General features: G+C 46.3%; 1 long non-coding RNA gene across 1 annotated transcript; it reads left to right on the top strand.

The window, feature by feature from the left end:
- Positions 1-7399: 7399 nt before the first annotated feature.
- LOC144141397 (uncharacterized) lies at positions 7400-8351 on the top strand. The gene is made up of 3 exons (XR_013316581.1): positions 7400-7963; positions 8063-8141; positions 8250-8351. It is a non-coding gene; the product is annotated as an uncharacterized LOC144141397 (long non-coding RNA).
- Positions 8352-10367: the final 2016 nt, after the last annotated feature.

The raw sequence follows: 10367 nt of genomic DNA, 5'->3' as shown, positions 1-10367 counted from the left end.
GATACCAGGATAAGTAGGCTCTTGAAGTGGGATGCAACATTACCAAATGTTTGCAGCTTCTACACATGAAGGACCTAGAGACAGTGTTTGGGAAGCACGGAAGAGGCTAATAGCGGCTGCCTGGGCAATAAAGAACACTGTTCGAAACGAAGCCATGCCATCTCCAGATATAACAAACAGCTGAGTGGGAGATGTGAAACCGTGTGGTGGGGAAATTCAGGCTGATAATCGCTGGCATCATTTCATCATCAGCATCATCATCATCATCGGCTGGGCAAAGGCCTCTCCCATAGATCTCAAATATCCCGGTTCTGTGCTAACTGCGACCTATTTATCCCTGCAAACGTCTTGCTCTCATCTGCCCATTTAACGTTTGTGGTACCGGGTTCTTGCACCCGGCCGCGGTTCCCCAGAAGGACACTGAGCCCCCTCGATCACACCTTTACTGGGAGTCCCGCTCCGCCAAGGTCCACTGCTCAGCCGATCCGGCTGCACACACGTAGCCCAGCCGAGTCCGCCATGTCCTCCCTTCGCTCGTGTCGCGCCACATCTTCCTCTTCACCCGGCACATGTCCATCCTTGGGGATTGTCCCCCGCCACTGTTGCCCAATTACCACACTCTCCGAGAGTGTGGTAATCCGGCAATAGTTGCGGGGACAATCCCACGGGATGGACATGTGCCGGCTGAGGATGAAGAGTTGGCGCGGGACGAGCTAGGGCGGAACATGGCGGACTCGGCGGGGCGATGTGTGTGCAGCCGGATCGGCTGAGCAGTGGACCTTGGCGGAGCGGGACTCCCAGTAAAGGTGTGATCGAGGGGGCTCAGTGTCCTTTCTTGGGAACCGCGGCCGGGTGCAAGAACCCCGGTACCACAGGGTTCTTGCACCCGGCCGCGGTTCCCCAGTTTATTGCAAAGGATCCTGCATAAGCAGCGGAACTGGACCCGCACTTTTTGGTCCGTTTCTGCACATCCTTGTCTGGGAGTGCAAACAAAGCCATGCACTTGTCTTGCACTCATCTGCACAGCCAGTGAGTTTAATGGTGCGGTTTGGGTGCCACAATCTGTACTGAAAAAAATGGCGAAGTGCTGCACCACCTGAAGTGGTTCACATGCTACAGGCGAATCACAAACCCTCTGTTTGTGCTGGTCGGCTCGAGAAATTGCATGGCAGGCGGTACGCGTGTGAGGCATATTGTACTGAAAAAGCCTTGTGCTGCGGGCTTGTTGGTACATACTTGACAGACAATAACAGCGCTTAAGCGGGACGCAAAAAAGAAACGGGACGCAAGAAAAAGGTACGGGACGCCTCGTCTTGTCAATCTTTCTTGCTTCCCGTTTAAGCGCTGTTATTGTCTGTCAGGCATATTGCACCCCAGACACACTGCATGAGGTTCAAAGTATGGCCACCAAGGACAACACTAGGTCAAGGGCCGAAGACAAACAATAGTCATTGTAGCTCAAAATAAATGTGACAACCAACATGCACCAAGAAAACTTTCTAAGCGGCATCTCCAATTCATATGCACCTTTAATCGAGTATAGTTTGCTGTTGAATTGCAGCGCAGTGTATCATTTAAAGCACCACGAAGTCTGAAATGGGGCATGGAAGTTGTATGTGCCAAGCAACCTCTTTGTTCACCTCATTCTTTGGTTCGTTTAGCTTTTCCTTGCAGTGCTGCTCAAAACACCGCCTGTAGAAAGTGGAGTACCAACAGGTGCTATTGCTTGTTGGCCGTGCTTGCATCGACGTATCATCTTGTGCTATACTTCAGCATGCACATTATATGCTAACTGTTCCTATTTCCCAATCTGCCTAACATTGCATGGAGGTAACAAGACAGCCTGAGGCAAAACTTCCGGGTAAAACTTGTTTATTTGGAGTAGTAGAAATACAGATTGGGACCCATTACCAAAGTTGTGGGCGCGCGTGTGGTCCAACTCCCTTTGCGTTGCCATTCACCTACCTAGGATCATGCTGAAAATAACCAAGAGTCACCGAGCAGGGCACAACAGCGTGAATATAGCTAGAATGATCATTCTCAAGGTAAGTTCAATTAAAACAAATATCGTTACCTTTATTTTCAGCATGCAGTCAAACCCGGTTATAGCGAACTGTAATATGCACCGCGATTAGTTCGATATATCGAATAATTCGAAATAGCCTAACCCGTCTATAACAAATTTTTTTGTTACGAGTTCGCAATACACGGGACTCTACCTGCCATGCCCTGGTAGAGAAAAAAACGCATAAATGATGCCATTACCTTGCACACAACAATAAATTTATTGCATGCAATAAAGCTACTTTCCCCCTGAACTGCCTCTTTCACAAAACAGCGGTGATTTTTGTTTTCACTTTCGTTTCGGCGGAGTCGACGTTTGCATCAGTTCAAGTCCGTGTCCTTCTATATCGAAGTAATATTGGCAGAGCACATCGACTGGCGAAAGCGCTTCATTAACCTTCATTGAATCACCGAAGAGACTGAGGATGTCCCTTGTGACATTTTCAGTCCCTTCGGTGCTTTCAGCAGCACCAGCTGCCATGACATCAGTGACGGCAAAGTCGCCGTTGACACTCAGGAAATCCTCAAAGGACACTCCTTTAGGCACAACATCTGGAACGTTGGCGAGCTCTTAGCGCATTTCGCGGATGATGCCGTCTTGGTCCGGACTCGCTGTCTGGAAGGGTTCCGTCATGAATCCGGTGTGTCGGAAACGGTTACGGAAGGTTACAGGCGTTACGTCGCTCCATGCAAGGCTCAACATCTCAATCGCCGCTCCGAGACCATGCATTTTGGTGGCAATTGTAGGCGCGCCCAGTTCCATATATTCGATGTGAACTTCGTTATGAGGAATATGTTTCGCTTGAATTTTCGTAACGAATTTGCTTTTGTTCGATATACAGCATACTTAGCTCTATCCGGGTTCGTTATAATCGGGTTTGACTACATATGAAGTAAAAAGGCAAGCCCGCATGTAGTTCTAAGAGGGCGGGGGTCATTCGTTAGATTGCAACTGTAAAATGGCCTGTGGTATGCCACTGATTATGACATTTCTGCCATGCAGTCGATGCCAAACGAAAAAAGTACGTGCAAGGTAAAAAGCAGTCAACTTACACTCGGTGATTCCAACAAGCTGTCCACACTCACACATTCTGTCAGTCTCTTGAGTGCATTAGCCTCTACGACTGGGTTCAACATTACGGAAACCTAAATGTCAGCTAGGCTGCGAGCACACCGCAAGAGTTTCTAGAAAACTCGCTTGTCTACTGTAAGGCATGGATGTCCCATGCAACCATATGTCCTTATATTGCGTAAATAATCAATGTCGACTTGCACACAGAACAATATAGGACAGGTAATTGGAGACATCTAGCATGCAACGGCAAGGAAGAAACAATCGTGTAAACAGCACATGAACTCGCAGCCGAGCCCGCACGCATTTTCATGTGAAAGCAAAACAATTTGTAAAGTAAATATAAAGGATTCTTTACAATAACAAAACATGGTATCCCATATATCAGCAGTGACAGCCTTTATATTGAAGGCCAAAAGATCTCCCCAAAATCCCCATACGTCCTGATTTTCACGCCAGGTAAGTATTCCTAGGTGGCCTAAATTAACCTACAACCCTGCACTGAGCTACAGGCAGTTTTGTAAAGCAAGAAATTAAAAACTGTTCTCACTAGTTTGATTAGTGAAGTCAATACAGTCGAGTCCACTTATAACGATACCGTTTATAACAATATATCGGATATAACGATGAACAGCTATGGCACCGTCCGCTTTTGTATGCTTTCCATGAGAAAATGAACCGCTTATTACAATGCTTCAGTGCCGCGATATCGGATATAACGATTGAATCGGGTTACAGCAAGCACCGAAAATTCGAGGTGCCGCCGGCTCTCCACGCCAACCAAGCCGACACCATGCGCCGCGATGCGCCTCGCATCACGTCCATCCCTCAGGAAACGAGGGAACTGCGCAGCTTACGAGGAAGCTAGAAGAACAGGGGAACAGTTCTCCTTCCAAACACCTCTCTCGATGCCGCCGCTTTGGCCCCGTCCCCGTGCCTGCTGCTTTGGATTTGGCTGGGTGCCTCTTCAACTACCTCCGTTTTTCAAAGGATCAGACGTCAGGGCCGGTGTTTTGGAAACGTCTGAGTGCCTCGCTGAAGAGGCGATCGTTGCGCGGATTCGTGCTGCGGACAGCGGTGGCCGTGACAACTCTGACGACGCGGTTGCACAGCCTACTCGGGTAGGAGCTTCGCAGGAGGCCGAACACATGATAGTCCCTCAGGGACTTCGTTTCCACCAAGGACCCTTCGCTCAGCTAGGTGAAGCACCTATAGAAGCTCTTGCAAAAGATGTGCGCCAGCTTCATGTGCAGCAAACAAAGTTGACCGAGTATGGCTTCTTTTCCACAAATAGGTAGCAGTACAAACTTGCTTGCCTGCAACTAAAATGTTTGAGCTCTGCTGTCTTTTTATTTAGCAACCCGCATATAACAATCATCGGTTATAGCGATGGGATTTCCTTGGCACTTGGATATTGTTATAAGTGGACTAGACTACACACAATACCAGACCCATTTCCTTTACATTTTCTTCAACGCAGTGTCTAGAGTTACGTCCGACGGAACCCAAAATTGAAAACTAGAGTTACGTCCGACGGAACTTTAAGCCAGTTTCTAGAGTTACGTCCGACGGAACCCAGAATTGAAAACTAGGGTTACGTCCGACGTAACTTTAAGCCAGTTTCTAGAGTTACGTCCGACGTAACCCAAAATTGAAAACTAAAGTTACGTCCGACGGAACTGTAAGCCAGTTTCTAGAGTTACGTCCGACGTAACCCAAAATTGAAAACTAAAGTTACGTCCGACGGAACTATAAGCCAGTTTCTAGAGTAACGTCCGACGGAACCCAAAATTGAAAACTAGAGCTACGTCCGACGTAACTTTAAGCCAGTTTATAGAGTTACGTCCAACGGAAGTTTAGGCCAATGTTTTGAGTTATGTCCGGCGAACGTAAAGCATTAAAAAATTACAGCTAACGGCACCAAATACCATGACGCTCCATGGGTGTAGCCCGAAACAACCCATTCCCGTTTGAACCCGCCCCGCTTGAACCCATTCCCGAAACGCCCTTCCCGTTTGGCCCGTCCCGTGTACGCCCGTTCCCAAAACGCCCTTCCCGTTTGGCCGCTTTCTGTTTCAACCCGTTCGCAAAACACCCTTCCCGTTTCAACCCGCTCCCAAAACGCCCGCTTCGAATAGCTCAGATAAGTTTCTGAGCTCGCAGTTCACTTCCCAGTGAACGCAAGCACGTCTTGTAGAATTCTCAAACTTATCTTGTGTAGCCGTCCAAGACATCTTGATCTGCACATTAGGACAGCTACCACACTTCTATACGACATCTGGGCAAGACCTCCAAGATGTCTACGCAACACCTGAAGATTTTTATAGACATTGCCAAGACTGGAGATAGCCATCCTGTAGCTCGGCTAACGCGACGCTATGCCTGAGCTACAAGTCTTGCAAGATATTCTTGATGATATCTCAGAGACTGCTAAAAATTCCAACAAGACGTTTACAGGACGAATACTAAACACCTCATAGCTATCTGGATTGAAAGCAACAAAACGTTTATTCTCCGTTTTGACGACATTCTCAAAAATTTTGAATAGCAATCTACGAGAAGACTTCTAAGCATGCCAGATAGAGACATAATGTCTTGTGAAGATGTTTTCTAGTAATTGTGGAGACATAAAGGAAAACCTCTTACAGCAGTTTACGCCAGCGGCATTGTAGCCATCTTGCTATCATCTTATTAAGATGTCATCAAGACGACTCTTATAGCTCTCTTCCTGTTTTACGCCCAGGGGTATATAGAAATGTGGTTATCAGAATAAGAGTGCACATATATAACTTATTTCATCTAAAACAACTTTGATATTGTATAGATGGGACAGCATAACCACATTTTACTGCATTTCGTGTGGCCTGACAAATCTGACTGAGCTAAAGCGTCTAGACACACCTTAAATGCAGCAATAAGCACACTGAGCAACTTTTGCAAGACTAGCAATTTTATTATTCAAAATACACATGACAAGTCAAAATAGAATAAAAGGTGGCCAAAAGATGTGGGAGTAAAAAAAAACTTGATAGGCATAAAAGGCAAAAATTAGAAACAACCCGTTCTATTTGGCTGCCATAGCAATTAAAACATGCTTATAAAAAATGACTAGATACTGAATGCCTTTCAGCCTTTCAATGTTATAGCAAAAAAAAGTCAACTGCAAGAACTAAAAAGAATGATCATAAAAAATAAGTAAGGGATCACCGAAAATATATCAAAACAAGTGAAAACCTATTCAAAGTGGCCGAGTCTTGATGATGTTTGAAGTGCTGGAAATCCAGGTAGGCTGATCCAATGACGGAGAGTTAACCTTCCTGCGATGAGGTAAACACACTAATCTGAGTATACACAGACACGCACCCAAATGAAACACCCGATGGACACATTTTTGTGTAAGGAGACTTTTTTAGACCACAAGGCAGGGCAAAGGTAAATGCTTAAGGTAGCTACTATTTTACAGGTAACCAGTGAACTCTTGCTGAAAAAATTTTTAATGAACCATTCTTTTGATACATGGAAGGCCATGGGTAGGGGAAGTCAACAGCGACTGATGATAGGGGAAGGGGGCTAGTGGGTATACATTTAAGATGCTTCAGAGTGCCACTTATGCAAGATGCCAATAATATGCCCAATATGACAACGTCAGGTTAATAATCCAAATTAGTTGCAGGAAATAGTAAAACGTTGCTTGACAACTATTTTAGGCAATATAAAGCAGCATAAAATCATTTCATCAATTTCCACAATATTAAAGCAAATTTAGAAGAGGGGCAACACAAACACAGGGGGTGTGGAATATTGGCTGCATTCTCTTCCAGGCTACTACCCACAATAGAACATTTTTTTTGTGGTGGACATTTGGCAAAATTGTGCATCTTGCAATGACAAAATATTAGGCTTGTGCGAATAGTGTTATTTTAGTTCGAAGCGAATTCGAAGCAAATAGTCCTGTGTTCGAATATTTTCGAAGTGAATTCGAATAGTCGCGCAGAAAACCGGGCTAGTTGGTACAGATTCATCTTCGCAGCGCACAAATGACAGCCCAGCCGAAAAAAACCATTGGCCAACCAATTGGACCAATTTGCCACCCAATGGGTCCAAATGTAATCCCAATGGGTCCATTTGGAAACCCAATGGGTCCATTTGGAAACCCAATGGGTCCGATTGGACCTATTGGATGGATCCGAATTGGGCCCATTGGCTCGATTAGGATGGCCAGTTGGGCCAATTGGACCCATTGGCTCCAACTATAAAGTTAATACTACTGACTGCTCTAACATGATGACCCAATCGGGGAGCCATTTTGGATAGTATTTGGATAGTATTCAATTACGACAACAATTGGCTGAAATTTAATTCTCTCTCTCACCCTTAATTTGAAACCTTCAGAAATGTTCAGAACTTCAACCTTTACAAATGTATATTTATGAGGCAATTAATTTTGATATTACAATCAGCAATTCAAGATAAAGTTCTTAAAAAAACATAACAAACAAACACAAATGAAAACTTTCCGACACGAGTAGCAAAATTGTTTTGAAATAAAACCCCGATCCAATCCAATCGAATCCAATCCATAGACGGACAGTGGATAAGTGGTACTAGTGGTATTCAACGTGGTGTTGGCGGTGTAGGTTGTAGGCGTGTTGGTCGGTTGCACACGCAGTCTTCTCTGACTGCATTGCATTGCAAATGTAAGGTTGTCTGCAAGAGTGTGAGAAGTGGCGACGGTGATGTCGCACACCCATAGCAGTGTGTTTCAAGATGCATCTTTACGCTGAACGCCGCTAAGCCTCGCACCGAAGGAAGCGTGTATCTGTTTATGTGAGTATACTGTTTATGTGAGTTTTTCTTGCCATTTTCACTCCTCATAGCGTGAGCGGTGTTATTAAGAATTAATTTGTCTTCCTAAATTTATTTCAGGGCTGTTCATGTTACGATTGACGGGTTCACGACATCGCCGCGCAACGCACTTCGCCATGCATGGGACGTTGTTGAAGAGGTGAGCTCACGCCACTCAACATTTCAGTGCCTTGTTGTTTTAATGCGCGAAACTGCGCTTTATTACAAACTTAATCCATTGTTCGCTTTTGCCACTCACTTTGTGAAGGTCCAGCCAGCCTGCGGCGAGCGGAGCACGGCATGGACAATGGCCTGTGAAAAATTGCTTAAACGACGAACTGTCTGCATGCTGTGTATACAAACAGGGCAATAAAGATATTCATTCATTCCAAGCGTTCTTGTATTTGTGATACATGTAACCAACGCACTGCAGCGGCATCTCAGATGGAGTGGCTGCGGCGGTGGGATAAACCAACTAAAAGTGCAACAAGTTGGCGGCCAATGGGAAGACCTATTGGCGTTCCAATGGGTCGGCCAATAGGTCGCCCAATTGGACGGCCAATGGGTCGCCCAATTGGCCGGCCAATGGGTACGCCAATGGGTGCCTAAAACATTAATGGCCGACCAATTGGCCGACCCATTGGCATTCCAATTGGTCAGCCAATGGTTCTTTTCAGCTGGGAGGACAAAGGGGAGGAAAGGCAGGATACATCTTCAGCGCTTGTCCAGTGTTTTCCTCCTCTTTGTCCTGTCATTTGTACGCTGCGAAGATGAATTCGAATAGTTGTCAGGTGTCCGAAGAACAAAACAACAGTTGAAGTTGTTCTATGCAAAAGTTTTTATTTGTGAGGTTAGAACATACAAAGGCATCACAGAGAATCCTGTGATAACATGATAAAAAATCGCGCCAATCCACCCCGTGAATGTGGTTGGAAAGCAAAGCTGTAAACGGCACCCATAACAATTACCCATGCGACGTCACTTAAATTCACTCACATCGCTCTACAAATAGCAAAACCAGAGAGAAGTGAAATGCACTTAACCACACCATTTATTACTTCAAAGAGACATTCTTGTTAAGGTTAAATCAATGCATGAAGCATGAACGGTGTTTGGTTGAGTTGTATTGGTGTAGCACAAGAGTGGAAACTTTTTTTATAAAATTAAAGTAAGCTCCAACCCGGTGTTAGACGATCTGTCTTCTCCGTCTCTGCGCCGCGGACGGAGGCGACGAGATTTGCGGCAGAGAAGGAGCAGGGGGAAGAAATACTTCTGTTCAGATTTCTGAACGGCCCAGAGTGCAGCCCTGGGGAGTGATTCCTTCTTCCGTGGGGCTCATATGCAGTCCGCGCGCCTGTGTTCTGTCCACCCACTGAAGCTGTGTAGGTAAAGAGGGCCTGGAGAGCAGCATCTCCCATTGCTCTGGTTGGGTAGTTGACGGAAAGAGAGGAGGGTGCTCAAGGCTAAAGCCGCACACCCCGATTACGGGGCGGAGTGTTCCTACTTCTGAGCAAAATTTACATTCAGCGTCGTAGCGATTCGGATGCGTTAAGTGAAGACGCGTTGGCTGTGGGAAGGAGCCCGGATTGTATAAGCCGTAGGGTAGTTTGTTGTTCTCTGGAAAGGTCAGGGTAAGGCGAAGGTACGGTCTGTCTCAGAATGCGATAATGCTGGGTTATCTCCCTGAACGTGACAAGCGGGTGACTGACCTCGTGCAGCTCCATAGCATGGGAGGTAAAAGCACAGGCTTGTTGGGTGGGCGTATTTGTTGTCCTCCATTGAAGTGTGAGGGGGGTGTCCAGATGAGCTGAATGAAACCGTTTGGGGAGTGGTTTTTTAGCACGCGCAGTGCAGGTCAGGACACCCAACCCTACTGGTAATTCCAGTAGGTTTGCTGGGAATCAATGACTACCCTCCGAACCCCTGGTTGAGCGAGAGCCAAGGTGATGGCTGCCTCTTCTGCTGGCGTCATTTCTTGGGTCCTAAGAGAGGTACACGCAAGGAGGTTGGTTCTGAAGGTAGCCACGATAATGGCGTATCGCTGCCCTCGATGTTTGGAGACGTCTGTGTAGATAACTGCATGATTCCCATCGAGGGTGGTGTTTAGCGCTTGAGCCCGTGCTTTTCGGTGACCCTCGTCATGTGAGGGGTTCATATTTCTAAGCAAAGGGAGCATCTTTAGTTTTACTTGCCAAGAGTCTGGGAGTACGTCAAGCGGAGTGACATTCTGGGCTGCCCAGCCAATCTGGTGAAGCATGCGGTTACCCATCGCAGTTCTGAGTCGGACCTTATGGTTAGAAAGATGGCCTTATATCAGCTCTTCCACGGTGTTGTGGAGCCCCGTGCTAAGCAGCCTCTGTGTGGACGCACTCATAAGAAGACCAAT

Source organism: Haemaphysalis longicornis, unplaced genomic scaffold, assembly GCF_048455015.1.
Source record: "Haemaphysalis longicornis isolate Haplotype H1 unplaced genomic scaffold, Haemaphysalis longicornis Haplotype H1 scaffold_6, whole genome shotgun sequence".
NCBI classification, from domain to species: domain Eukaryota; kingdom Metazoa; phylum Arthropoda; class Arachnida; order Ixodida; family Ixodidae; genus Haemaphysalis; species Haemaphysalis longicornis.
Note: the sequence above shows the minus strand (reverse complement) of the source record. Positions and strands in the feature narration are given on the sequence as shown.